The sequence below is a fragment of the Eschrichtius robustus genome, chromosome 4, assembly GCF_028021215.1.
Source record: "Eschrichtius robustus isolate mEscRob2 chromosome 4, mEscRob2.pri, whole genome shotgun sequence".
Lineage (NCBI taxonomy): Eukaryota > Metazoa > Chordata > Mammalia > Artiodactyla > Eschrichtiidae > Eschrichtius > Eschrichtius robustus.
Window position 1 is genome coordinate 86,774,364 of NC_090827.1, and position 27,350 is coordinate 86,801,713.

General features: G+C 38.6%; 1 protein-coding gene across 17 annotated transcripts in view; it reads left to right on the top strand.

Annotated features, from left to right (window-relative positions):
• APBB2 (amyloid beta precursor protein binding family B member 2) overlaps positions 1–27,350 on the top strand; it is a 365,031-nt gene that overhangs the window by 91,941 nt on the left and 245,740 nt on the right. For 14 of the 17 annotated variants that reach the window (XM_068543062.1, XM_068543063.1, XM_068543057.1 and 11 more), the window contains one exon: positions 8,006–8,111. The gene's annotated coding sequence lies outside the window, so the exon portion shown is untranslated. Of the gene's footprint in view, positions 1–145; positions 197–8,005; positions 8,112–27,350 lie in introns of all 17 variants that reach the window. The other 3 variants (XM_068543045.1, XM_068543052.1, XM_068543053.1) reach the window with 1 other exon arrangement.

Below are 27,350 nucleotides of genomic sequence, written 5' to 3' on the forward strand. Positions count from 1 at the left end.
TCCACCGCCTTTTCAACTTCATGAGGTTCTGTTGACCCACTTGGAAGAGGTTCATTGTAGCACCTGCTTGTTCTTTCTTCTGTCCTTAATTTGGTTTGCCTTTTATTGTCTTCCAACTGAATGGATTCTTTCTCTTTCTTTTAAGGGAAAGGAACCTGAGAAAAGCAATGCTTGTGGTGGTGACTGCTTGCTAAGGGTAATTACTGTTTTATGTTAATCTACATGTTAAAATGAGCAGACAGGGAATTGCTAAATTCACCATCCTGTTATTTCCCAAGTCTGGTCCTGTTAAGTATATTTGTTGCTTAAATAAAGATGTAGCCATGCAAAGTCGAAATGTCCAAATGTACAGTTTTTTATGCATGTGTATATATAGCATTTAAACTTTTTATTTCCATCAGCAAGAGTCATTATAGAATACTTGGAAATTATAGGAAAGCAGAAAGAAGAAACCCAGAGATAACTAGCATTAACACTCTGAATGTATGTCTGGTCATTTAGTTGACATGTTATTTCTCTTTAAATGGGCACAGTTTCACTATTACAGTCTAGGACTTCTTGCTCCTGGGAAGTGTGGTCCATAGATCAGCAGCATCAACGTCTCTTGGGAGCTTGTTAGAAATGCAGAATCTTGGTTAGCCTCTTGTTTGCATTCCCCCATGCCCCAGAAAAAGAAATGCAGAATCTTGGGCTCTATCACAGACATACTGAATCGTAATTTGTATTGAATGATAACTACATATCCATTAAAATTTGGAAGCACTTCTCCAGAACACAGTATACCCAGGACAGCAGGTGAAGTGGGTAGGACCCAAAGGCCAAGACTGTTTTTCTCCATTTTCCCTGTGTCACTCTTTCCTAAAATAATTTCCTCAGTATGTGATAAAGATAAAAATGAGGTCAATTTTTTAGCAAGACATAGTAGCCTTGATAAGGGACCCAGCTGTCTCATGCATAAACATGTCATTCAGCAAACATACATTAGGTGCCTGCTGTGTTCCAGGGCACACATGCGGCAGTTACGAAGCCTGCCATTAAGGCTTGCATGTACTGCAGTAGAAACATATAGAGGGCAAGGGGAGGGGGTGGGTGGTTGTACAGGGATTGGTCTTGGAAGTCAGAAAGAAAAATGGTTTCTGGGCTGAGTCTTGAAATATAATTCAGTGAACATGAGTTATGAGTATTGCTAGGCTCTGGAGAGAGCACAAAGCTGGATAAAATGGATCCCTTCCTTCAAGGAGTCTGTGCTTGATTTAAGGACAGGGGACAGTGTTTAAAATGATAAATAAAATCTGAAGCACCTTGGTGTTAGGGTAGAACCAGAAGATCAGGGTCTGAATATCAACTTTACAATTCTGTGACCTCGGACAAGTTATTTCACCTGAGTATCCATTTCTTCTGTAGATAGAAGCAAAATAACGTTAAACTACTTCACAGAATTTGAGTGATTTTTTTTTTTTTTTGGCTGTGTTGGGTCTTCGTTGCTGCGCGCGGGCTTTCTCTAGTTGCGGCGAGTGGGGGGGCTACTCTTCATTGTGGTGCGTGGACTTCTCATTGTGGTGGCTTCTCGTTGCAGAGCACGGGCTCTAGGCGCGCGGGCTTTAGTAGTTGTGACACGCGGGCTCAGTAGTTGTGGCTCGCAGGCTCTAGAGCACAGGCTCAGTAGTTGTGGCGCACGGGCTTAGTTGCTCCGCGGCATGTGGGATCTTCCCAGACCAGGGCTCTAACCCGTGTCCCCTGCATCGGCAGGCAGATTCTTAACCACTGCGCCTCCAGGGAAGTCCCTCAGTGATTTTTAAATGAGGTAACATAGTAAAGTTCTTGCCTACGGTGAGTACAGAATCAGTACCGTGTGGCAAAGATATTTAAAAAGTGTCAAGTGAGTGCCATAGATAGAAGTATTGAGGAGAAACAGAGAAAAGAGAGGCTGTTTCTACCTGGACTGTGAGAGACCTTGTGGCCAATATGGGCCTGAGGATGTGAACGAGGAAGAGAGGGCCAGTGGGAACCAAAGTGAAAGATGAAGCTGCACTTTTGAGAGTGGATAGACTGAGGAGAGAGGTAATAGAAACAAGGGGTCAAGTTTGGTGGAGGAGAATTCTGTTTGCAACACATTCAGTTTGAGGCAGCTGCTGAAAGCTGGGCTTCTGGGATGCAAGTTTGCCCACATGGAACGTTCGTTATTCAGACACGTGCCTCTCTGTTCTAGGCTTGGCCAGGGCTGGGCATGAAATGAAGTGCTCAGCTTCACTGGTCCTGGTGTTTGGTCAGAATACCTCTTGCAGAGGGACTCTTTCTTGCTCACTGGAAAGGTCCACATCTATCCAGGGTTTCTCACCAGGATGGAAAACAATGCACAATTTTTTTAAACCTTGAGACTTACCTCTTCTTCCAAAGAAGAGGTATGGAAGAGAACTGGAATTATCTGTGCCTAATTTTTATCCATTGTTGTCCTCTTCCTTGGGTTTCTTTTTCTCTGTAAATCTTCTTCCTCCCAACTAATGACCATTAATTGCTACAGAAGAAAAATGAATTGGAAAAAGTGTTTTGAAAAATGGACTAAATGCTGTAACGCCAGTGGTCTCTGTTTCTATTTGTGTTGGTTTCAACCATAAGCTCCTTTATGATCTCTCTTCATATGGAATAGACACAGCCTACAAGTAACCGTAGTTACTGGCTTTTAGAGGTTACAACCAGCCTGCCATATAAAATGCAAACATTTTGCCAAATTTGTTTTATCTCTGTCTCTCTCTGTTGCTGTCTCTCTGTCTCTGTATACACACACTTGAAAACATTTTTGCTGAACCGGTTGAGTTAGTTATAGAGGTCATGACCCTTTACCCAAAATATTAATACTTTAACATGTATCTCCCAAACACAAGAATATTCTCCCACATAGCCCATAATACCGATTCAAATTTCACCAGTTATTACAGTAATGTCTTTTATAACCCCTCTCCTCATCCAAGATTCATCAACAGTCATTCACTGCATTTTGTTTCTTTTCCTTTAATCCAGAACAGTCACCCTGTTTTTGTTTATTTTTGTCATTCATGGCACTGATATCTTGGAGAATGCCAAGATAATTGTCTTGTAGAAAGTACCACAAGTACTGGATTTGTTTGATTGTTACTTTATGATGAGATACAGATTAAGCCTTTTGACAAACATACTACATAGTCCCTGTGGAGACATGTGATGTTCGGTTATCCTATAATTGATTGTGCCAGCCATCACTTGGGTAAGGTGGTCTGCCAGAGCTCTCCATTATAAGGATACCTTTTCCCCTCGGTAAGTGATAAGTAATCTGTGGGGTGATATTCTGAGACTGTGTGAGTATCCTGTTCCATAGCAACCCTTTCCCTAATGGTTTTAGCGTCCATTAACGACCCTTGACTGAATCAATCATTGCCTTGGTGGCTGCAAAGTGGGATTTTCTATTTCTGCTATTCCTTTGGTGTTTATTAGCTGGCTTTCTTTGTAAAGAAGAGCTTTCCACTATCCCCCTTTCCATGAATATCTGTGGATTGATGGTTCCTTTTTTAAAAATTGAGTGTGTTATAATTTATCCGTATCATTCTTTTTGTTGTTCAGATTGTACCACATTTGGCCAGTGGGAGCCCCTTCAAGGCAGCTCCTGTGTCCTTCTGTCATGTCTGCATTAATATTTGAGCACTTCTTGCTTCCTGGCATAGTAAGGTGTTCTAGGCTTATATTGTACTTTCCTTATCCCCAGGCCTGGACCCAACTATTTCTCCAGTGAGCTATGGTGCTTAGAAAAACAAGATCTGGGTACTCAAACTTTTCTTTAAAAATGCATATAATCCAGAGAAAGTTAAAATTCCTTAATCATTTGTTGAAGCTCCCCCATTCCCCAGCTTCTGCTAAAATATTGCCATGGAGTCATTGGAAGTTTAGAAGTTGGAAGGAAAGGACCAATGAGAGTAGGAGGCTGTCGAGAGAGAAGGTCATTGGGCTTTGGACCAGAGGTGGTGCAGTGATGCAAAAAGGGGAGTGAGATAGTGCCAAGACCAATTTAGATTATGTTGGAATTCTGCCCACGGAGTGACTAGAGAGCCTGAGAAAATAATTTCTGCTTATTTTCCAGGTAGACTCTGAAAATTGGTTGCCCTTCTTTATATCCAGTAATGCTAAGAGAGTGTATTCCCCTGAGCTATACATATGCTAATTCTTAGAGCAATTTAAGAAATACAGTTTCCATACTGAGAGTTCCTAAGTGTTCTGTATTTTCAGAGTCACTGTGAGGTGTGTATAGGTGGATGTATATTTCTGCATGTCTTCTTTTAAAAATTAAAATTCATAGTTTTTATTTTGAACCCTCCTAATTGAAAATAGTATCTGAATTTATTTGCTGATTATAATATTTGGTTGCAAATTATTAAAGGTGCATATGTGCAGCATTTTAGGCAGCAACTTGTGAGACACAGAAGCCAAGAATTTCAGTTATTTTCCAAAGTAATCAACATACATTTGATAAAATGATAGTCTCTGATCTTGAACTTGAACTGACTGATTTTTCTAGAACTCAGTATCACCTCTGTGATCTCTTTTTGTATATGATAGCGTAATTAAAATATTCATTTGCCTTTTCTATTCTATGAAACAAAACAGAACAAAACATGAAATCAGTAGCTTTGTTTCCATTTGATAGGGAAGTTATGAAAATGCTTAAAAATACAAAAGTAAATTTGAAACAGAAGGGTTTTTTGTTTGTTTTCCATTGAAGTCAGCATTTTTGGAAGTAAAAAACAAAACAAAACAGAGACTAGTACATCTATACTTTGTACAGCAGGAATATGGTTATTATTCAGATGTATACACTGCATGTTACAGATGCTTTATAATTTTATAAAACAAAACCACACACACACGTGCACACACACGCGCACACACACACACACACACACACACACAATCACTGATTTTTAATCCTCAGTGCATTCTTGAGAATGGAGAGTGGTACTAAAGCAATTGCTCTACACCAAATAGTTACTGGGTATTTGATGTGAGTAAGGCTACACTGAAGATGGAAAGGGGCACATCCTTTAAATGTGCTGCTGGCCAGTATAGGCAAGTAAACTCAGGTTGTATGGTGGCCAAATTGTTCCACATTGGCCCTTGACTTCAGAGTATTGTAGTTTCACCATTTAGTTCTTACACAGTTTCAGTGCATGGAATTAAACTAAGCAGACTGATGACTAAGGAGTCACCATTTTTGGCAAATGGATTATTTTCAAAGTCCAGTTTTATGTTTATTGGGAAAATTTTAATACAACTGAGTTCTTTTGGAGGTCGTAAAGATCAATATCTCTTTCTTACTTTCCATCGAAAACTCCCCAAGTGAGGCACTCATCCCCACAACTGAATCCATTGCTTCTTGTATTTCTTTAATCTTGATCTTGTTTGAAAGGAGCTTTATCCAGAGCACAATTTCTTCATTCATAACTAAATTTCTTTCAGACATTAAGACAGCTAATATGCAATTATATAATTAAAAGTCTTCTTTCATCTGGATTTTACTAAATCCATAACTGTTTTAGCCAGTAAAAGCAAATTATATTTTGGCCTCTAAAACGGATTTATATACTTTGAACATCTCTGTTGGGACTGTATTTGCCCTTGAATTATGAGATAGAAAATACTTTCTGTGACTGGATCTGTTAATACCTGTGGAGGAAGCATCTGGTACCCTTGTTCTTGGGCTGGTGTTCATTCTACTGGCTGGAGTCACATTCAGAATTAAAGTGGGGATAAAAAGAGGTTTTTTCCCCACCAAATGCCTTAGTCCTATTTTTATATAGCGTATGGTTATTTCTAACTGTAAAAGTAGATGTGATTATTGTGGAAAATTTGGGAACCACAGGAAAATGCAAAGAAAATAAAAATTATTCTATTCTTATTCTGTTATCTCTAATTAGTAACTATACAAATGTTGACTTTTTTTCATTCTAGTCTTTTTTTCTAGGTATAGATACTTTTAAACAAAATTGAGATGATGTGGAACATATCTTATAGTCTGCATTCCCAATGAACACTGCTTAAAAACATTTTCTCATTTTATTAAATATCTTACAGATTTTAAAAAACTTTATCCGTTGCTGAATATTTATATTTTAAAATTGCTTAAAATTGTTATTACTTTAATGGAAAACTTCTTTGTACATATCTTTATGTATATCTTGGACTTTTTTTTACGGATAACTTTAATCTTTTAAAAGTTTATTGGTTTCAAGGAATGACAAATAATTCAGTTTCTCCTCTCTAGCAACTCTGGCTAAGTCCTCTTGTCTGCAAGAATCGTATCTTTATAACACCATCATGTTGGTCTGTCCGGAATGATGCAGTAACGCTTCATTTATCTAACAACACCATTAGGGAACTTCTCATAAATAAATTTTTCATGTAACTGAAACACCCTTAAAAGTGTCCATACTAGGTTATTGTAAACCTAGTATGTGAGTGTGATTCTTTCTAAAATTAAATTACATATGTTGCTATCCTCTTTAACATAATGAACATATTTGAAAATCATAATTTAACCCCTCTGGTCTAAATCACAAGCGTCCTGGGACTTTCTTTGGTGGTCCAGTGGTTAAGACTCAGCGCTTTCACTGCATGGGGCCGGGTTCGATCCCTGGTCGGGGAACTAAGATCCCATGAGCCATGTGGTGTGGCCAAAAAAACCCAAAAAAACAAAACAAAACACACAACACACAAGCATCCTTGTAAACACTAGTTACTAAACAGTCAGGTCTGCTAAAATGCAATATATGTGTTTCTAAAAACCACCATGCTATGCAGAATCATGCAGTAAACCCCCCAATGCTTAAGGGAAAAGTAGGATCAGGGACATAACACTCAAAAACCTTTATCAGTGGGGCAGCCCAGCACTGGAGCCTACCTGGGCTCTTTGGTGGGGCTGATGGTGGACTCTGGGAGGGCTCACGCCAAGGAGTACTTCCCAGAACTTCTGCTGCCAGTGTCCTTGTCCCCACAGTGAGACACAGCCACTGCCTGCCTCTGCAGGAGACCCTCCAACACTAGCAGGTTACCTGCACCACTCATAGAGCCATTTGTGAGGAAAGCCTGTCACATGGCCCTGCCGACCTGGCCACAGCTGACTGAATCACAGGGGACACGGGTTTGAGCCCTGGTCCGGGAAGATCCCACATGCCGCAGAACAACTAAGCCCATGCGCCACAACTACTGAGCCTGTACTCTAGAGCCCTTCGGCCACAACTGCTGAGCCTGCATGCCACAGTTACTGAAGCCCGTGCACCTAGAGCCCGTGCTCCGCAACAGGAGAAGCCACCGCAGTGAGAAGCCCGCGCACCGCAACAAAGAGTAGCCCCCGCTCGCTGCAACTCTAGAGAAAGCCCGCGCACAGCAACAGAGACCCAATGCAGCCAAAATAAACAAATAAATAAATTTATTTTTTAAAAAAAGTCAACAGGCTTCTCTCTTCTCATTCCCACCTGCAAAAGTGAAGTGTGCTTCAATGGATACATCTGAAGGGCATTTACAAGTTGTTAATGAATTTCTTTAAGTTGTTATTGTTCACTTCTATTTACAACCGCTTTTGTGTTTGTGAGATGAGCTCATCTTTGGAAGGTGAGGCAGGCAAGTGTGATTTCGGAAGACCTTCCCTCCCAAGTCACAGTATAATTAGAAGTCCACATCCTCCCTAAGTTGCTTTTTATGACTCCCTGAGAAGGACATTTTTATCGTGAAGGTTGCCAAGAAGCCTTGCTGATTCCGGCTCTAGTAACTTTAATAAGATGACAGATCAAAACACCATCTAGGTTTAGCAAGTCTTGTTAGTATTGTTCTGAAAGAAAAGTAGCTAGTATAGCTCATCATTTAGATATTCCAGTGCAATCTGTATTTTAATTATGCAGAGACTCTGGATAGCAATGGGGTGTTTTGATTTTTAATTTCTAATCTGACTTTGAATGTTAACTTTTTGTCTGTACACAATTTCTAGATATATTCGGGCTGCCTGACCTCATTGAGTGATTGCTATTAATTAACAAGACTTGGTGGGAAAAGGGAAATTGCCTTCTGAGCTTTGTACCAAAGACCTGGGAAAAGTAAGTAATTTTCTAACTTGCTTTTTAAAAATTTTGTTATATTTCTCTCAGAAAGTTAACAGTTTGTCTGTGGCTTTTCTACTTCCTTTCTTTCCTGGCTTGTAAGTTTTATTTGCTCTTACAGACTTGAAACATGGAAAGGGACTCAGGAGACCTTTAAAAAAAAAAAAAAAAAAAAAAAACCTTTCAAGAGATTAGGATGAATTTTTGCAATGTGCCATTTCTTTGGGATTTCATAAACTGAGTCCTCAAGGTTGTGATAAAACCTTTTATCAGGTGTTCAGGAGATGAATTAAACTCTAAAGGTAAGACAGTGTAATATGGTGTGACAGAAAAGTGAGTCTAGTTTTCTGAGCTTCAGGAGTTTTAGACTTTTAGATAAGCTCTTTGGTTCTGAATTTTTTAGAATAAGAATGTAATCCATTTGGTTCTTTTCTTGTCTGGAAAGGAAAATAAAATATGGAATCACTTGTTCAGTAAGTCCCTCATGTAGCTTGGTCTTAGACGAATTGATGCGTCTATCAGTTTTATTGTTTTATAACTTTTTCGAGAAACTCCAAGATAGTTTAATTGAGAAACCTGTGTGAATGGCTTGACTATCTCGTAGAAAAAATTGTTTGGCGCCATAAAGTTCAGTTTATTTCCCTGATCTTTTTGAAGAGAAAGGTAAAATGGGCCCTAAAAATAATACAGTCTACTTTTTTGTAGATACTACTTGGAAATGTGAGTGGCCCCTAAGAATGTAAGCGAAGCTACACATGTACACACACACACGCACTGACGCACGCGCGCTCACACACACCTCCTTTCTGGTGTATTCCAGAAGCAATATCATTGACAGTAGGAACTGTTTGCTCATTAAATCACTAGATAGTTTTCTAAACTTTGTATACTTTGTGTATTACAGCTCCTCTACATTTCTGACAATACAAATGAGATAGTTGAAACATTCCTAAAACAAAACAAGACAGAAAAGAACTATACTCTAGAAGTTCCATAGAAGCGTTAAACAGTAAGATCAGATTTTATTGTTATATTGTTTGTAGTGTAAGTTTATTTATAACTGAGTTGTGTGTTATTTGGAAATAATTTTAATAAGGTAAGGGTCTTTAATTATGAAGCTGTTTTGAAGTTAAATAAGATGTACTGAAAAAATATTATATACACACACCACGAAAACAGTTTCTGAGAGCCATCAAGTCTATGCTAAAATATAAATCCAATGAAAGCAAAGACTTCGAAAATTTTCTCCAAAAACATTTTTTTTTTGTTACAGTGAAATATTTGCAGTAGTGAGATTAAAATGGAATTTAAAAAAATGATAGCAATATATTCAGTTGCAGTTTTTAGCCTTGTATTCACATATTAACCTTAAAATAAAGGATATTTATTCCATCCTGGAAGGATATTTGAAAGAGGATTATGTTGGAAGTCACCAATCTGTCCACAGAAGTGGAACGAAAAGAGCAAAAGATTAATTCTCTGGCCTTTAGGATCTCAATATTTGCAGTGGTGTTTAGATTGGAAATACAACTTAGCCCCAGAAAGTGAGCTACTTAAACTGCCTTTCAAATAATTTAGCATTTCTTTAAAATTTAATATAGCCCCTGGTGAAATATTTTCCTTCCATTACACCGAAATATTCCCTTTGTGATATTGCTGTAAAAGTCACTTTTCCATTTTGTAGAAGCAAGGCATGAGTAGGACTTTTGATCACCACAGTAAGCTAAAGACAGTCCCTGTGTTACCAAAGGGACTATGGCAGAAGGATCTCTGCTTACTGAAACTGATGTCATAGGTGAAAATTTACATGCACAGAAGGATGTTCACAGTTGACTTTTAAGTTAAAAAGAAGGTGGTTATAATGCATAAGTATGCTCTGTATATATCTAGTCCTGAAGAACTAGTTATATGGAAGTAAACATTAAGGGAGAGGGCAGGGTTGGGGGAGATGGAGAGAAGTCCCTTCTGAAATTTACAAAAGTCACAGGTGAATGTTTCTGACAGTACTTTGAAAACTGTAAGGGGTACTTAAATGAATTGGTGCCTTATTTTGGGGGAGGTTAGTGCAATTTTAGGGAAAATTCAAAACCCTAAACAACCACCACACTTCCTTTTAACTCCCATTTGTCCTCTACTTTTATTTTTCTTTTAATCACAAGTATGTTTTCAAAGACTTACTTGTTTCAAGTATTTTATTTAATTATTTGAAACAAGTTTCTGGAAGCTTGAGTCTATAATATTGACAAAATGTAGATGCACTTTTGAAAAATTAGCCATGGATTATTTTTTTTTTTTTAATCAGTCATCAATTTTATACACATCAGTGTAAACATGTCAATCCCATCGCCCAATTCAGCACACCACCATCCCCACCCCACCGTGGTTCTCCCCCCTAACCATGGATTATTTTAAAAGAAGTAGAAAATAGCTTCTATTTTATTATCCTGTTTAATACATATATTTATTTATTTATTTATTTATTTATTTATTAAAATTTATTTATTTATTTATGGCTGTGTTGGGTCTTCGTTTCTGTGCTAGGGCTTTCTCTAGTTGCGGCAAGCGGGGGCCACTCTTCATCGCGGTGCGCGGGCCTCTCACTATCGCGGCCTCTCTTGTTGCGGAGCACAGGCTCCAGACGCGCAGGCCCAGTAGTTGTGGCTCACGGGCCCAGTTGCTCCGCGGCATGTGGGATCTTCCCAGACCAGGGCTCGAACCCGTGTCCCCTGCGTTAGCAGGCAGATTCTCAACCACTGTGCCATCAGGGAAGCCCCTATATATTTATTTTTATGTTAATACTACCAGAGTAGTATATGCTACAAATTATTTGGTATCCTTTCTTTTCCACTTAATAAATAATGAATTCCCATGCTAATAAATATTTGCCTACAATATCATTTTTAGTGAAAGAGAAACAGTTGAATCTTAGCTTTTTGTTTAATTTGAGGTGATCCTGGCTTTCAGTTAGAAGGGAGTATAAATATGTGAAATATATGGTGTGGGTTTTTCATCTGTGAACAGAGAATAGACTAGGATTCGCCTTCTACAATCTCTACTGTGTTTACTGTAACCAGACATGTTCTGAACAGGAGGCTTGTGGGACTAAATATGTGTTCAAAATGGTAAATGTCACTGTTTGATGGGTACTGTGTATAAAGCTTGTGTCTTCTTTGGTCCCTTTGTTATATTACAAGAGTGCAGGTGACATCTTCCTCCCACTTAGCTGTCTTCATCAATATTTCTGTGCCTAAGGAAGGATTCTACCTATGTATTTCTCCCTCCCAAGAAGCTCTTCATATCTCAGATGAGGTGATGGGTACAGAAGGAACATTTCATAGACTTTGGAATATAATTTATTGGAGCAAATTGAAATCCAGATTAATTGGAGATGCAAAACGTATTATAGACCTTTGCATGCCTTCTCAATTTTAGGTTCATTTATTAAGCCGACATTTTTTGCACAACTACCATGTGCCAGGCACTGTGTTAGGAGCTCATTAGTCAAAGATGAATGAGATATGCTCTTGCTTTCAGGGAACTTAATTTGAGTTTCAAATTCAGATTGAAATAACATATATTCAGTGTGTACTATGTGACAAGCAGTGGGCTGGATATTCTCAAATGAGGCGTTGGACCACTAACATTCAGTAATGATATTCATTGACCCATCCCTTCCAGAATAAATCATGAATAGAATTTTCTAATCCTTAAGGTTTTTTTCCATTATATTTTCCTGAACTTTTGGTACCTGCTACTACTTGTTAAGTTAAATTAGCAAATAGAAAAAAAAAAGTTAATGAATAACAAGCATTTAATCAATAAACTTAGAACAATGATTTAAAAAACGTGTGTATGTATTTATGCACACATATGTGTGCACACACACACACACATAATATTTGGGAAGTGGTATGTATATAATGTAGTTGTAATTTCTCCTAGTAGATTAATTCTTGGTTCATGTGGTACAGTTAAATATACCAAGATTTCTGATATTTTGTCTTTAGACTGGCTCCGCTGTCTGAACAAGTGTGGAAGTCATAGTAGTGAGTCACTAGATTGTCACAGTAATTCTTAGGGTAGGGATTATTGAAACTTGGGGGAAAGTAACTCGCCAGCATTCACACAGCTAGAAAAGGTTTGAGTTAGGATTCTAACTCTGATCCATCTAACTTTAAAGCCCATGAGGTATCCATCTGACTCTGGTGAGCTTGTAGGGAAGATGGATTCACAAATGCTGTGGGCCTGCTGAGGAAGGGGCGGTCATTTCCCGAGGAATCAGGAGTCTCTATGGCATTGGGCACATTCCCCATTTTCTCAAAGTCCATCTCTTCATCTTTAAAGAAGAGTTGGTAGTAGGATCTAGCAGGGCATTGGACCAGAGCAATTAAGGAGCATTGGTAAGAGAAGTAGCTAAGCATGTGAGATGGAGAAATAATAGGTCTGGGACTGGAAGCCACTGCTAGCAATTAACCCTGGGAGTGTGCTGGGAACTGTATTAAGAGTTTTATATATTTTATCTTATTTAATCCTATATATCCGTTCTGAGAGGTAGGTGTTATTGCCCCATTATAAAGGTTTTGAAACTGAGGCTCAGTGGGGTTAAATAACTTGTCTCATGTCACATAGCTAGGGAGTGGAGTGGTCAAGACTTGAACTCAGGTCTGTATGACGCTCATGTTTATGGCTCTTAACCACTGTGCTGTGATCAGAAGTGATCCTTTCTGTGTGTCAAACTCCCTTAATATCCTACTTCAGTCTCTCATAGTATATTCTGATTTTATCTTTTATTGTTTTTAACTTGAATTGGGTTATAGTTATTTACATAATGTTTAATAGACTAAGGTCTTGAGGCCTGGGATCCAGTCTCATTCACTTTTTTTTTGTCTTTCATGACTCTTTGCTCAATAAAATTTGCATTGATAAGATGAATAATCTCTAAGATATTTTGTCCCTTGAAATTCAGTGTTTTAAAATTATATATATAAAGCTTCTGTTGAAGTTATATCAAGTGTTACTTAAAAGGGGGTAATTGGATTTTAGTTTGATATTTTATTTATTTATCTATTTAATTGTTTGACATCTAGATTGATCTCTAAAGTTTCAGGAAATTCCTAATTGCCATTTTATCTTGTGACTTGCTGTCCAAAACTGAAGCTGAGACGACAATGCACTTCTTGTAAGCCCTTTTGGAGGCTGTAAAGCTGTGCTTGCTGCTTCATTGCTATGGCAGGTATAAAACTGTCTTAAATGATATTTTTGAGTTCATAAAAAATACTACACCATCATCCATGCAGGTAAGGACCTCAGTTTGTAAAAATATGTGGAGCCCTTGTGTTGATGGTCACTCCTGTTGGTCCTGGCTGGTTTCAGATTTAGACAACAAACAGAAGTACTTTTCTGGTTCAGGGCATATTATGGGAGACCGTTGGGGTCAGGCTGCCTAGGTTTGCACCCTAGTTTCTTGGTTTATAAACTCTGTGACTCATGACAAGAAAGCATCTGTAAAATGAAGATGGATAAGAAAACAGGTTGTTATAATAGGTTCGTGTACTTGGTTCACTGGGAATTTAGGGAAAAAATATCCGTATTCAGATGGGAGCCACTTTTGCTCAGATACTCTTTAAAGGAGGCCAAAACTGTGAGCTCGCAGGACAGAATTTGACGGTTCAGTATTAGAGCCCGTGTTTATCCCTAACCCTTTGCTGTTTTTAAACCAGAGTTCACATTCTCTTGTAACTACTGCATTTATTTTCCTGTACTCTAAGGAGGTAGTTAGGCTTTGCTTCATGTTCTGTATGCTGGAGGACAGTAGGAAATGACGTCTTTTAAGAAAATAGAAAATGTTACTCAAGATCAACATTGCCTCCGGGCTTTGAAAAACTCTGGGGTTTCCTTCATCTTCCAAGAGAGCTGCGAGGAAGGAAAGCAAACCCTGGGGAAGTTTCATAGCTTGTCTCTGCCGCTGTTACTGGAAAAGGGGAAAGTAAGGGCTCGTAAATAGCTGTCATGGCCGCAGTTGATGGCAGCTTCAGGTGTGCTAGAAATAAAGCACAGGGAGCTGCTTCTTCCCACGGCTGCTGCTCGGCCTGACAGCAGGAGAATGGGTCTCAGAACGTGCCTCTACAGTGAAAACAAAGTGTCCCGTCCATCACAGGCATGCATTTCATAAATTTCAAGTCGCACAAAGATTCATGATGTTATTCCCTTTTGAGGTTTAATATCTTAGATTGCTAACAAGTTGGGTAAAAATACCCTTCAGCCTCAGTCTTATTCTTGTAGTTTTTGATTGCTTAGTTTTGCACTTTGAAGGAAGGGCAGACTTGGCCTGTACCTTCTTGATGGTGAAAAGCAGGAGCTATCAATAAATGCTGAATTTAAAAACCATTTCCAGGGTTACCTCCCGCCACTACGTGACCCTTGCAAAAAAGCTTTAGTCTGCTGTAAACTGGTAATCCCTTAATACACGGATACCCTGGTGGGGAAAATAAAATCGGATTGTATACCTTTCCCCTTTTACTTGTGGACTAATTGTTGTTCTCCTGCATTTAAAAGCAGATGTTAAACTCTCCCTTTGATGTTCCACAGCAGACAGACTTCAGTTGTGTGTTACCGCTTCTGATGCATATCTGTTGTTAAATGAAGATCAGCTTTGGCAAATTACAGTTTGTTGGTTACATTTTGACCTGGAGCCACAGAACAGAATGGCAATTTATTCTTTCATCTGACACACATTTAGAGGGTTCCTGCCTGGCCCTTTACATAATTTGTTTTCAAATCTCACAAATACCACAAAAACCTAGCAAACTTGATAGTGCTATCTCTATTTTATAGATAAGAAAAATAAGGCATAGAGAATGATTAGAAAACTTGCTCAGGGTTACATTGCTATTAAGTGGCTGGGATTTGATCTGGGGTTTTTGGCTGACTCCAAAGCTGTTACTGTGGTGGGGAGGGGCAGAGGGAGTGAGGAGACTGCCTTTTGAGAGGAGTTGATCAATGGAGCAAAGATCTTGAGGAGTTGACATAAAAAAAAAAAGTCATTAACCATGAGCCCGTCATTCATTCATTTATTCAACAGATATTTATTGAGTGTCTATTTTGTGCTAGACACTCTGCTAGGTGCTGGAAATTCAGTGGTGGGCAAGACATAATCCTTCACCAGCTTCAAGGAGGAAAAAGGTATGCAAGAAAGAGTGTTCCCCTCCAAAAGCTGCGGTGTCTTGGTTGGGAGAGCAGAAGAGCTTTTATAAAGTTTTTTTAAGATGTGGAAATTTTGACGCCTTAACGAAAGTTGTTTAGTTTATTCTTCTTTTATATCAATGTATATACTGTACTAAATTATCTACAAATAAATAGAGAGGTGGCTTCACTAGGAAACTTGGCAACTGTACTCCTTGGTTGGGCTGCTCAGGACATGCAGAAATGGAGGCTGGAGTGACATGGTATTGAGTTTGTTTGTTTTTTTTTTAAATTAATTCACTTGGTTGCGCTGGGACTTAGTTGCGGCTCACGGGCTCCTTAGTTGCAGCTCGCTGGCTCCTTAGGTTGTGGCATGCGAACTCTTAGTTGCGGCAGGCACGTGGGATCTAGTCCCCTGACCAGACATTGAACACGGGCCCCCCGCATTGAGGGCGTGGAGTCTTAACCACTGCACCACCAGGGAAGTCCCCTGTATTGAGTTTTAAACAGAGTGTGGCAAACAAAAATTTGAACAATGAGCTGGCAAGGACTGAATCTAATTCAGTTTTGGGATCCCCATTTTATGTAGGAGGACTTAGCACAGTGCCTGGTATGTAGCAAGTTCCTAGTAATTCTGGTTTATTGGTTCATAAAATAAGGAAGAGAAGGGAAAGGAAGCTTGTGGGTTGTGGGGTGTGGGTGGGAGATAAGGTAATATCGAGGAGGAGTGTGAGGGTAGCCGTAAAATAAACCGATAAATAAATAAGGAGAGCACATGACCCACGACAGACTTGATTCCTACGTACAAACCCTTTTAATATCCAAGGCGGGGAGGAGGTGTGTTTATGTAATCTGGAAATGCCATTGCGTTTGGGTGCCTGAGAGAGCATGCAGCTTTCTCTTGACCTTCTGATTGGACTCTTCTGACTTTCTGTTCACACATGAACTCACTCTGCCCCCTTTCCCACCGTGAACTTTATTTCACTTTTTTGAGACTTTCGGCTTTTAAGCGTGGGGTTTGGTTCTTTAATAAGTAGGGTAGCAATATGTGTCAGTTTGCTGGGACAGTCCTGACTGTGCCTGTTGCCTGTTGTTATTTTTGATAATGCCCCCTTTCAGAACCAAGTGTTCTGGTTTGGATGATAAATTAAATGGCCACCCTACTAATAAGGGAATTTGGTGACATTCTGTATCATTAAAAAAATAATCTTTACAGCATTCAGACTACTTTGATGAATTATCTTAATGTGGATGTAGTACCTGTAAAATTTTGAAGCAGACTAGTGTCTGATCTCATATAGTAAGTAGGAAGAAGAGAAAACGAGCGGTACCTGAAAAGATTCAGATGTAGAGAGATATAAGCCAGTTTCAACAAGAACTTTAATTACAACTAATGATTGGCATAGCCTATGAGAAAGGACATTTAAAGACTGTCCTGATGATGGGCAGTGTTGAGGGAATCCTAGCATCTTTTGAGATAATCTTGTCTTGATCGCTAGTTTTTATTTAGAGTTTCAGTGTTTCCACAGCAGTGGCAATTTAATTCAGATGTACTTTCATTTGTTCACTAAGTAGAAAGTAGAAGAAATAATTTCTTAGAACAGAGGCTTTGTCAGAGGTTTAGATAAATGACCGGAGGGGAAGTTGTTGAATTCAAGTTTTTTCCTTAAATCTGTTAAATTGTGTCTTTTGTAATAATAATAATAATATTTTAATAGTAATAATATTTTAATCAAATGAGACATTAACATAGGGACTCAGTGCACATTAATAGAATATATGCTGGGCCTTTTCTCTTAATAAATAGTGTTAAATTGGTTTTATAGTTCACATGCATGGATTTGAAGACATGAACTAGTATTTTGTCATACAGATATATGTAAAAGCTTTGTAGGTATTCAGGTAATGCTTGACAATAATTGCAGCATGAGAGTTGGGTAGGATTAGAATCATGCTTATTAGACCAGTCTTTTCCATATTAATATTGATATTTTATGAGATAATGATGCATTTATCTTCACGTCCCATAGTTTCTTGTTCCCTGCAATGTTATCTTTCATAGGAGGGTAGATTTCCAGAGTAGGGGGACTGTTTCTATACAGTCCTAAAATTCTGTTTGTTTTGGAATAAAATTCTGGCTCTGCCGCAGGCTATCTGTGGGTGAGTTCTTTCTCTGAGCCTCGGTTTTCTAGCCTATAAAGTGGGAATAATGGTATCTATTGCTTAGGGTTTATTAATAGAGTGTTTATTCATTCCTGCATCTGTGATGAGCACTAACAAAAAGGTTAATGTTCTCCAAGGCTTAGGAATCAATAGCAGAAACTGAGATGGAGAGACATGTATTATTGTTGGAAGGATGAGACTGAAAATAGTTGGCAACCAGATTCTGGCCAATCAGAATGGATGCTGACTATAAACATTGGACAGTCATCATAGTGCTCACCTGTTAATATCATCCTGTGTTATCGGTATCAAGAAATCTGTTTAACCTGTGATGATTTGCAAGATACCCATTGTGTCTCCTAGTTATAAGTTAATGCTTCCTCTTCTGAGGTGATCGGGAAGGGACACCATCTTCATATGATGAGGTGAACCTAGCTCTCATGCCTGGATTCCTGTCCCAAGGTTCCCCTTTTCTTTGGGGACCTTGCTAATCATTGCTGCCAGCACTGTGGTAGCTCTGCTATCCCACTCTGCTTTCCTATTTCCCACTCCATCCCTAGCTTGGAAACATGTCCATAACTCCCTATAGTAGATAAAAGTTGAGTTTATGACCTTTAACAAAACCCTGAGAGTCCCGTAAAATTGCTACTAGATACGGCATACTGAGACCCATCCTCACTGGGTCCTTACAAGGCTAACTCTCTGGCCTAGGCCACCAGCCCCCTCCCCCAGAAGTGACTGTCAGCATATTTAGTTGTAGAGGCCAGGCATGAAATAGATTAAGGCCCTGGAAGAGGGAAGATTTCTGCCAGGTCTTTCCTTCCTAGTTTTCATTTCTTATCTCAGGCTCTGCCTCTTCCCAGAGTAATTGACATTGGGAAGTCCACCTCTCACAGGGCAGATCCTAACCGCTTACCCCAGGGATGGGACGACAATAGCCACAGGTATCAACAAATGCAGAATCAGTGCAAAGGCTTCCATATAATCCTAGAAGGTTCCTTTCCTAAGGCAGGGGTGAGTTGGTTTAATCATATTGGGCATATACTGATGTGGTCAAGAATCTTTAAGAAATTGTTTTGTGATCACCTCACACCTGTTAGAATGGCTGTCATCAAAATTACAAGAGATAAAAAGTGTTGGTGAGGATGTGGAGAAAAGGAGCTCTTACGCACTGTTGGTGGGAATGTAAAATCGTGCAGCCACTATGGAAAACAGTATGGGGGTTCTTCAAAAAATTAAAAGTTAAAAAATAGAACTACCATAAGATCCAGCAATTCCACTTGTGGGTATATGTCTGAAGGAAATGAAATCACTATCTAGAAGAGATATACTTGTTCCCCCATGTTCACTGCAGCATTGTTTACAATAGCCAAGGCATGCACGTATCCATCACCAGCTGAATGGATAAAGAAACTGTGGCATATATATCCAGTGGACTATTACGCAGACATCAAAAAGAAGAAAATCCTGCCATTTGCAACAACATGGATGGACCTTGGAGGCATTATGTTAAGTGAAATAAGTCACACAGAGAAAGACAAATACTGTATGATCTCACCTATATGTACAATCTAAAAAAATCCTGAATTTATAGAAACAGAGAACAAATTGGTGGTCGTCTGAGGTGAGGGGTTTGTGGGTGGGAGAGGTAGTCAAAAGGAACAAACTTCCAGTTATAAGATAAATAAGTCATGGGGATGTAATGTTCAGCATGGTGACTGTAGTTAACAATACTGTACTGTATATTTGAAAGTTGCTAAGAGAGTAGATCCTAAAAGTTCTCATCACAAGAGAAAAAAATTTTTAACTATACATGGTGATGAATGTTAACTAACTTATTGTGGTGATCATTTAGTAATATATACATATGTCAAGTCATTATATTGTACACCTTAAACTAATACAATGTTATATGTCAATTATAGCTCAATAAAACTGGAAAGAAAAAGAAATCATTTTGTGGGGAGACTTTTCCTGCCAACAGACTAAGGTGGTACTCCCAACCTTAAGCTCAGGAGTTTTATTAGGGAAGACGGAGGAACACTGGGAACCTAGGTTCTAGTCCTGGTTTTGCTAACTGCTAGTTGTGTGACCTTGAGTTACATAGGTACCCCTTCCTGGGGTCCTCATTTTCTTATCCATAAAATGATTTTCACATGTAGTATGATTTTAAAGGTCTTTGTCCATCAGAAATTCTATGCATCTATAATAACTCCTAAAAATGCACAGTACAATTTTTGAACAAATTGAACCTCTCTGTATCTGATGATGGTGATTACCTTCCTCGACACTGCCCTGGTTTGTGACTGCAGCTGTTTTGTGGAGACCCAGGTATCTGTTGCTGGAAAAGGCCTTTCCACCCATTATCTGATATTATACTATTCTGTCAGTATGCTTTTCAAGTGCAATGGCAGACAGGCTTACCAAGTCTCCCCTGTGATTGTCTCGTGCAAAAAGTTGTGAATTTGGTCCATTGTCAGCCTGAATGTTAGTGATGATGCCACCCTATTTTAAATGTTGAATCCTCTGTATGTCTGAACGGTAGCTTCCAATTCGCAATGTTCAATATATTAGTTTATAGGTTGATTAATTATTATTAATGTCTGTTGGTAACTTGGAGCAATTCACCCTTAAGATTTATTGAAAGAGAGAATATGTGCGGACTTCACAATTGCAGAAATGTCTTTGGGGTTTTGATAAGGATTCCATTGAATATGTGTATCACTTTGGGTAGTATTGACATCCTAACAATATTAAGTCTTCCAGTCTATGAATGCGGGATATCTTTCCATTTATTTGACTTTTCTTGAATTTCTTTCAGCCACATTTTGCAGTTTTCAGTGTATAAGCCTTTTGCCTCCTTGGTTAAGCTTATTCCTAAGTGTTTTATTCTTTTTTGATTCTATTATAAATAGAATTGTCTTTAGTTATCATTTTGGATTGTTCATGGTTAATGTATGGAAATGCAACTGATTTTTGTGTGTTAATTTTATATCCTATAACTTTGCTGAATTTGTTTATTAGTTCTACCATTTTTTTTTCTTTTTTCTGGAATCTTTAGTGTTTTCTACATCTGTGATGGGTTTTCATGTCATCCGTGAACAGAAATAATTTTACTTCTTCCTTTCCAATTTGGATGCTTTTTATTTCTTTTTCTTACCTAATTGCTCTGGGTAGGACTTCCAGTACTATATTGAACAGAAGTGGCAAGAGTGAGCATTCTTGCCTAGCTCTTGATCTTAATGGAAAAGCTTTCAGCCTTTTCCATTATTGAGTATATTGTTAGCTGTGGGTTTTTCATATAAGGCCTTTATTTTGTTGAAGTAGTTTCCTTCTATTCCTAATTTGTTGAGTGGTTTTTATCATGAAAGAGTATTGAATTTTTCAGGTTTATTTTCTGCATCAATTGAGATGATCAGGTGATATTTTTTTCCTTCATTCTTTTAATGTGGTGTATCACATTGGTTGATTTTCATATGTTGAACCATCTTTGCATTCCAGCTATAAATGCCACTTTTAATATGCCGTTGCATTCTGTTTGCTAGTATTTTGCTGAGGATTTTTCCATCAGTATTCAGAAGGGATAATGGTCTGTAGGGGTTTGTTTGTTTTATGTAGAAAACTGTCGTTGGTATTAGTGTAATGCTAGCTTCATAGAATGAGTTTGGAAGTGTTTCCCCCTCTTTAATTTTTTTAGGAGGACTTGAGAAGGATTCTTCTTCTTTAAATGTTTGATAGAATTTACTGGTAAAGCCATCTGGTCCTAGGCTTTTCTTTCTGAGATTACTGATCAATTTTGTTATTAGTTATAGGTCTGATTTTCTTTCTTCATAATTCCATCTTGGTAGGTGTTTTTAGAAATGTACCCATTTCATCGAGGATGTCAAATTTGTTACCATACAGTTGTTCATAGTACTCTTTTATAATCCTTTTTATATCTTTACAATTGGTAGTAATGTTCTCTTTTTTATCTCTGATGTTAGTTATTTGAGTCTTCTTTCCTTTTTTTTAGTCTAATTAAAGGTTTGTCAATTTTGTTGGACTTTTTAAAGAACCAAACTCTTGGCTTTGTTGATTTTTCTCAGAGGTTGGCTTTTATGACTTTTATTCATTCTCATATAAGTAAGCAAACTGATGTTTGTATTAGTTTAGTATTAGACTTCTGTATTTTGTTTTTGTTATTTGGCTATGAGTAAGACCCCTTTGCCTTACATATGTAGATGTATGAAGCGTTTAAATAATCAGTGCTTTTAAAATAATGCACTTGACATTTTTTTCTTCTTGGGTGATATTTTTGTCTCACTGCTTATTGTAGTTTGTTCTTACAGTTGGTTACATTGTTGTGGTTACTCTCTCAGGGATAGTTAAGGTGGTGTTCCATGATTTGGTTTCCAACTGGAAAGTTCCTTACATTTTCTTCATGTTAAACTGCTAAAAGTTCAGGTGAGATTAATTAATTTCCATTATTATTTTAAGTAAAAAGCCAATTATTTATAGAAAAGCGTGAACTTAGGGAGGAAAGCTTAGAGGACTAGGTAGAAAATTACAAATTTTAATTCTATTTTTGTGAACCATGATGCTTCATTCACTGATGTGGGCTTGCTGCCTCTTCCCATCTTACTCCTCCATGCAAAAATTTTGAGGTTACCAAAATTCAGTCAGTGGCCCTCTCTGTGATTATAAACCAACAGGAAGCTTCAGCATTACTTTCAAGGGAATGCCACTCAAAGCAATTCATTTCATAGCCCCCACCCTACCCCGAGCTTAAAAATCTTGTCTAGGCCTGTTGGCTTACCTTAATTACTTCTTCTTCTTTTTTTTTTTTTTTTAATTAATTAATTATTTATTTTTGGCTGCATTGGGTCTTTGTTGCTGCACGCGGGCTTCCTCTAGTTACAGCGAGCTGGGGCTACTCTTCGTTGCGGTGCGCAGGCTTCTCGTTGTGGTGGCTCCTCTTGTTGCGGAGCACAGGCTCTAGGTGTGCGGGCTTCAGTAGTTGTGGCACGCGGGCTTCAGTAATTGTGGCTTGCAGGCTCTAGAGCGCAGGCTCAGTAGTTATGGCGCACGGGCCTAGTTGCTCCGCGGCATGTGGGATCTTCCCAGACCAGGGCTTGAACCTGTGTCGCCTGCATTGGCAGGTGGATTCCCAACCACTGTGGCACCAGGGAAGCCCTTAATTACTTCTTGGTAGTCCATTTGTTCAATCCATTTGGACCAGATATATTTGATCTCAGGGGTATGATGAAGACTTGACTTCTGTTGTGTGATGTCCTTGTTTCTTTCATTATCCCAATCTTTATATAGACTTATTTGTGAGTCAAATAATTTATTTTGATAAGAGATTTCTATCACTTTCCCCATAGATTTGTTAGTTTCTTGTTATCTAGAAATCACTTTTATTTCACCAATAAAATAGTTTCTTGTACAGTTGCTTTATTCTGTTTATTCTTTTTTCTGTCTCACTGATTCTGAGACATACATCTTTCACACTTTAACATTCTTGAAATTTGATGTATCTTGCAATTGCTGACATCTTATAACTATTCTTGGCAGCGCTTTTGTTTTTATTCTTAGCACATAAAATAGTGGTGTAGCTTCCAATAGCACTTAGATTTGATGAAATAAGTTACTATTAATAATCACTGTAACAATTATTGTTAGACACGTAATGTTAAAATGCTACTTCTACAAGAATCTGTAATGGCAATATAACAGTTTTACAATAGGAGCTATAAATGACGATATAAATATCAAGTATTACAAAAAGTTTAGAGTGGAAATATCACCTATAAGCTCCAAATCTATTTACTTAAACAAGTATTTTTGTGTGTATTTCATTCCAGTCTTTTTTTACATACGTATATATTTTTATTTGGTTGTGGTTGTAGTATACATCTTACTTTGACCCCTTATTTTTTATTATTGTTACATCTTAATTTCTTCTGTTGCAGGCCTTCGTGTTTGTCATTTTTAATGGTTCCATAATCTATCCAGTGTTTGACCATTAATAAAACAACACATTGCCCAGTTGTTGAAAATTCAGAATATTGCCATTTTTCCTATGATGAATAATGCTTCAGTGAACACCTCTTTTGCGTATTTTTTGATTCTTGATTTTGACCATTTTCTTAGTGAAATATAACTTTGTAGAAGCCTCCTGAACTTTGTTTTATTGTCAAGAATCAACCTTTGTATTCAGATAAATCACCAAATAAATAGCTACTATTTTAGTGCCGTTCATTCATTCATCATCAATATACTGGATTATTCTGTGTTCAGTAGTGCCAAGAGCTAAGTATTAAAAGTTCAATAGGGCACACATCTGACCTGTAATATCTCATAGTCCAGTGGGAGACTCAGACTGGTCAAAAATAAATACAGCAATATGAGTGATGTTGGAAAGATATGGTAAAGTTTCTTAGTTGCATGAAATTGACTTTGACAGTATTGTTGATTGGTATCCTTTATGATATAAGAGGTGTGGACGTATTCATGTCACATAAAATCTTTTAAGTGTGTGTAATAGGCTTAATAATATGACAGAAATTGGTCTCATTTGACCTATCCAACCTCTTGTCCTTCACATTTAAATCTTTCTGGGGGGCTTGTGATCCAGAGTTCATCAGTGTTCCACGTGTCATGTTTCTGCAATATGCTAAGTTCTCTGTTGGCAGTAGGTGTGTCACATGCCGCATTACTGTTCCACACCTACTACAAACTGCTGTGCTTGTAGTAAATATTGAAGGATTGGTGTTCATTTGACTTGCTTTCAGTTACTACTTTTTCAAGTGAGTGATAATATTTCACCATTTTATAGTTTCCTTAGAACTTCACTGACCGTCAGTTTACATTGTGTGATATTGGTGAAACCAATGCCATTTTAGTTACATCTTGTCATTTGTTTAAAAAATCTAGATTAAGAAGGTGTTTGAGGGCTTCCCTCGTGGCGCACTGGTTGAGAGTCTGCCTGCCAACGCAGGGGACACGGGTTCGAGCCCTGGTCTGGGAAGGTCCCACATGCCGCGGAGCGACTAGGCCCGTGAGCCACAACTACTGAGCCTGCGCGTCTGGAGCCTGTGCTCCGCAACAAGAGAGGCTGCGATAGTGACAGGCCTGCGCACCGCGATGAAGAGTGGTCCCCGCTTGCCGCAACTAGAGAACGCCCTCGCACAGAAACGAAGACCCAACACAGCCATAAATAAATAAATTAAAAAAAAAAAAAAAACCAATTATCTCAAAAAAAAAAAAAAAAGAAGGTGTTTGAGAGATTATATACTCATATAGAGATTCTTATAGTAAAAGTTTAAAAAAAATCTGCTACTTATGATGGTTGGAAGCAGGACCTATGCAGAATGAAACAAAACCCCTCAGTGTGAATTTCTGAATGATCTCTTAAGCCATTGGAGAGGGCGGAAAAACAAAGAAATATTTCTATATATCTAAATATTAATTCAGGCTTTGGATACAGTGAGTCTGTTTTGGAAATAGCTGTTAGGGTTTCACCATTTTGAAATTCAGTAACTAGCTGTGAATTTGCCTCCTTTATACTTGTGTATCAGAAACTGAGCCTTATTTTAAAATTTCTCACAAAAATAGTCTTGGAAAAAGCTTTTGAGACTGATTTCTTGGGATCCCCCCACCTTTTCATTTCTGAAACCTAAGTAGCAAAATCAAAACCTGTGCTTTGTTCTGTACAGAGCTAAAATCAAACCTGTGCTTTGTTCTGTACAGAGCTGTGGTGATTCGATTGCATATTCACTCTGACACACACGCATGTTGCTGTGTGGAATCACTGCCCATTGTAATCTCCAAATGAAACAGGGAGCTGGGGGCGGGGTGGTGATCTGGGATTAACTGAGATGAATTTATCTCAGCTTTTCAAAACACTGTGTGAGCACAATATAATTCACCTGGACAACTGTGGAATAAAACTCTTATTTTAGTGGCCATTAGATATTTCATGGGAACTGACGGCACAGGAGAAGAATGTATGGTAAAGATGCTTTGGCAGTTGATAGAATTTGAAGTAGCATTTACATCACCAGCTGAAATACAATTAATTTTTTTTCCAAGGTGATTTATAGCCTGACTTCTGTGACTGAGGGATGGATCTCTTGGCAAGTCTTTATGAAATAACACCACAGGAGGGGAAATTATGTGTGTACATCAGGCTTTGCATTTACTTTGTTAGCCTTCTTTACAGAGTGCGTATAATCTTGTTCAGTATGACTAACAAAAACTGTAGCTGTACTTTGTCATGAAAGACTTCCTCAGTTTCCAGAAACAATGGGCACCACAGAGAGAGGCTTTCTTTCTTTCCATCCACATTTCTATTAATGTCCTGATTGCACTTTACTCTTTTATGAAACCTTTTTGGTCACATCAACAGTTTGCTCTAATCTATCTATCTTAACTTCTAGCTTCGTCTGCAAAATTTGTGTGGTTAGCCCAACGCACATGCAGATAAATTGCCTAGGGTTCAGCTTTCTCAGTCTTGGAACTAAATATGCTGCAGTAGGCTGAGCTGATGGATGTAGCTTTTCAGCAATATTGATGTTTCTACAGCTGAGTGTAAATCTTTGGATGCCTTGGTTTGCATTTTCATATTCATGTGCAGTTCTTGACCACTGGTTTTCAAATAGCTTCAGCTCTCAGAAAGCTCTGTGTTAAGTAGAAAGACAAAGAAAATTGTTCTTCCTCACCCACTGCTCTTCTGCCCACTCACAACAGTAGGAATCGTGAGCACAAGTCTTTTGCCAAATGTGAGTAGTGACAACTCCCAATTCACAAACTGATTACTACATTCTCATGGCTTGTTGTAAAGTCAGTTAGTGGTTTTGAACTTGGAATGTGTTTTCTAATGGGAGAAAAGAATTCAAAGAATAGATAAGCCCACTAAAACTTTTAACCCATAACATTCCAGCAGTATAGTTTTATTTGTACTTTAAAACCTAACCTTCCCCCATGTTTCCCTATGGAAAAATGTCCTTGATTCTGCTTTGGTATCATAAGGAACATAAACGTTTCATTCTTTTTTTTTTTTTTTTTTAATTTATTTATTTATTATTTATGGGTGTGTTGGGTCTTCGTTTCTGTGCGAGGGCTTTCTCCAGTTGCGGAAAGTGGGGGCCACTCTTCATCGCGGTGTGCGTGCCTCTCATTATCGCGGCCTCTCTTGTTGCGGAGCACAGGCTCCAGACGCGCAGGCTCAGTAATTGTGGCTCACGGGCCCAGCTGCTCCGAGGCATATGGGATCTTCCCGGACCGGGGCTCGAACCCGTGTCCCCTGCATTGGCAGGCAGACTCTCAACCACTGCGCCACCAGGGAAGCCCAAACGTTTCATTCTTAACTTCAGGAGATGGCCACCTATCTCCACCTGTGTATCCTGGGGCAATGTATCAGGCAGGGTGCTGAGACAGAAGCAATGGAGACTGGCTGAATGCTTTACGCAGAGAAGTCATTTATGGAGAAGATGCTGTTGGGTAGTTTCTAGAACTGCTAAAAGTTAGGGAAAGGTCAGGAGCAATTAGGGACCACACAGCCAGATTCATAGCCAAGGTCATGTGCTATGATTAGTTCTATGCAGGGTGGACCCTGTCACTGAACACAGGATCATGCTGGTTCACACTGACCACACCATTGGGACCAGACACTTGCTACCAACTCTGTCACCTCAGCCTTTGCTGCCTCTGGGCACTAGATGTTGTTGCCATTTCCCTCACCCATGATAAGTTCCTCCTGCCCCTGTCTCCAGCTTTAGATGCAGGTCGGGCCAAGACTAGGTCCCATGCCTTAGCTGCAAGGGAGTCTGGCAAGGTGAGTGTCCAGCCATTTTTGTCTCTATGTTGAAAGGTGTGTCTCTCATCAATACTCATATGATGAGAAATTTC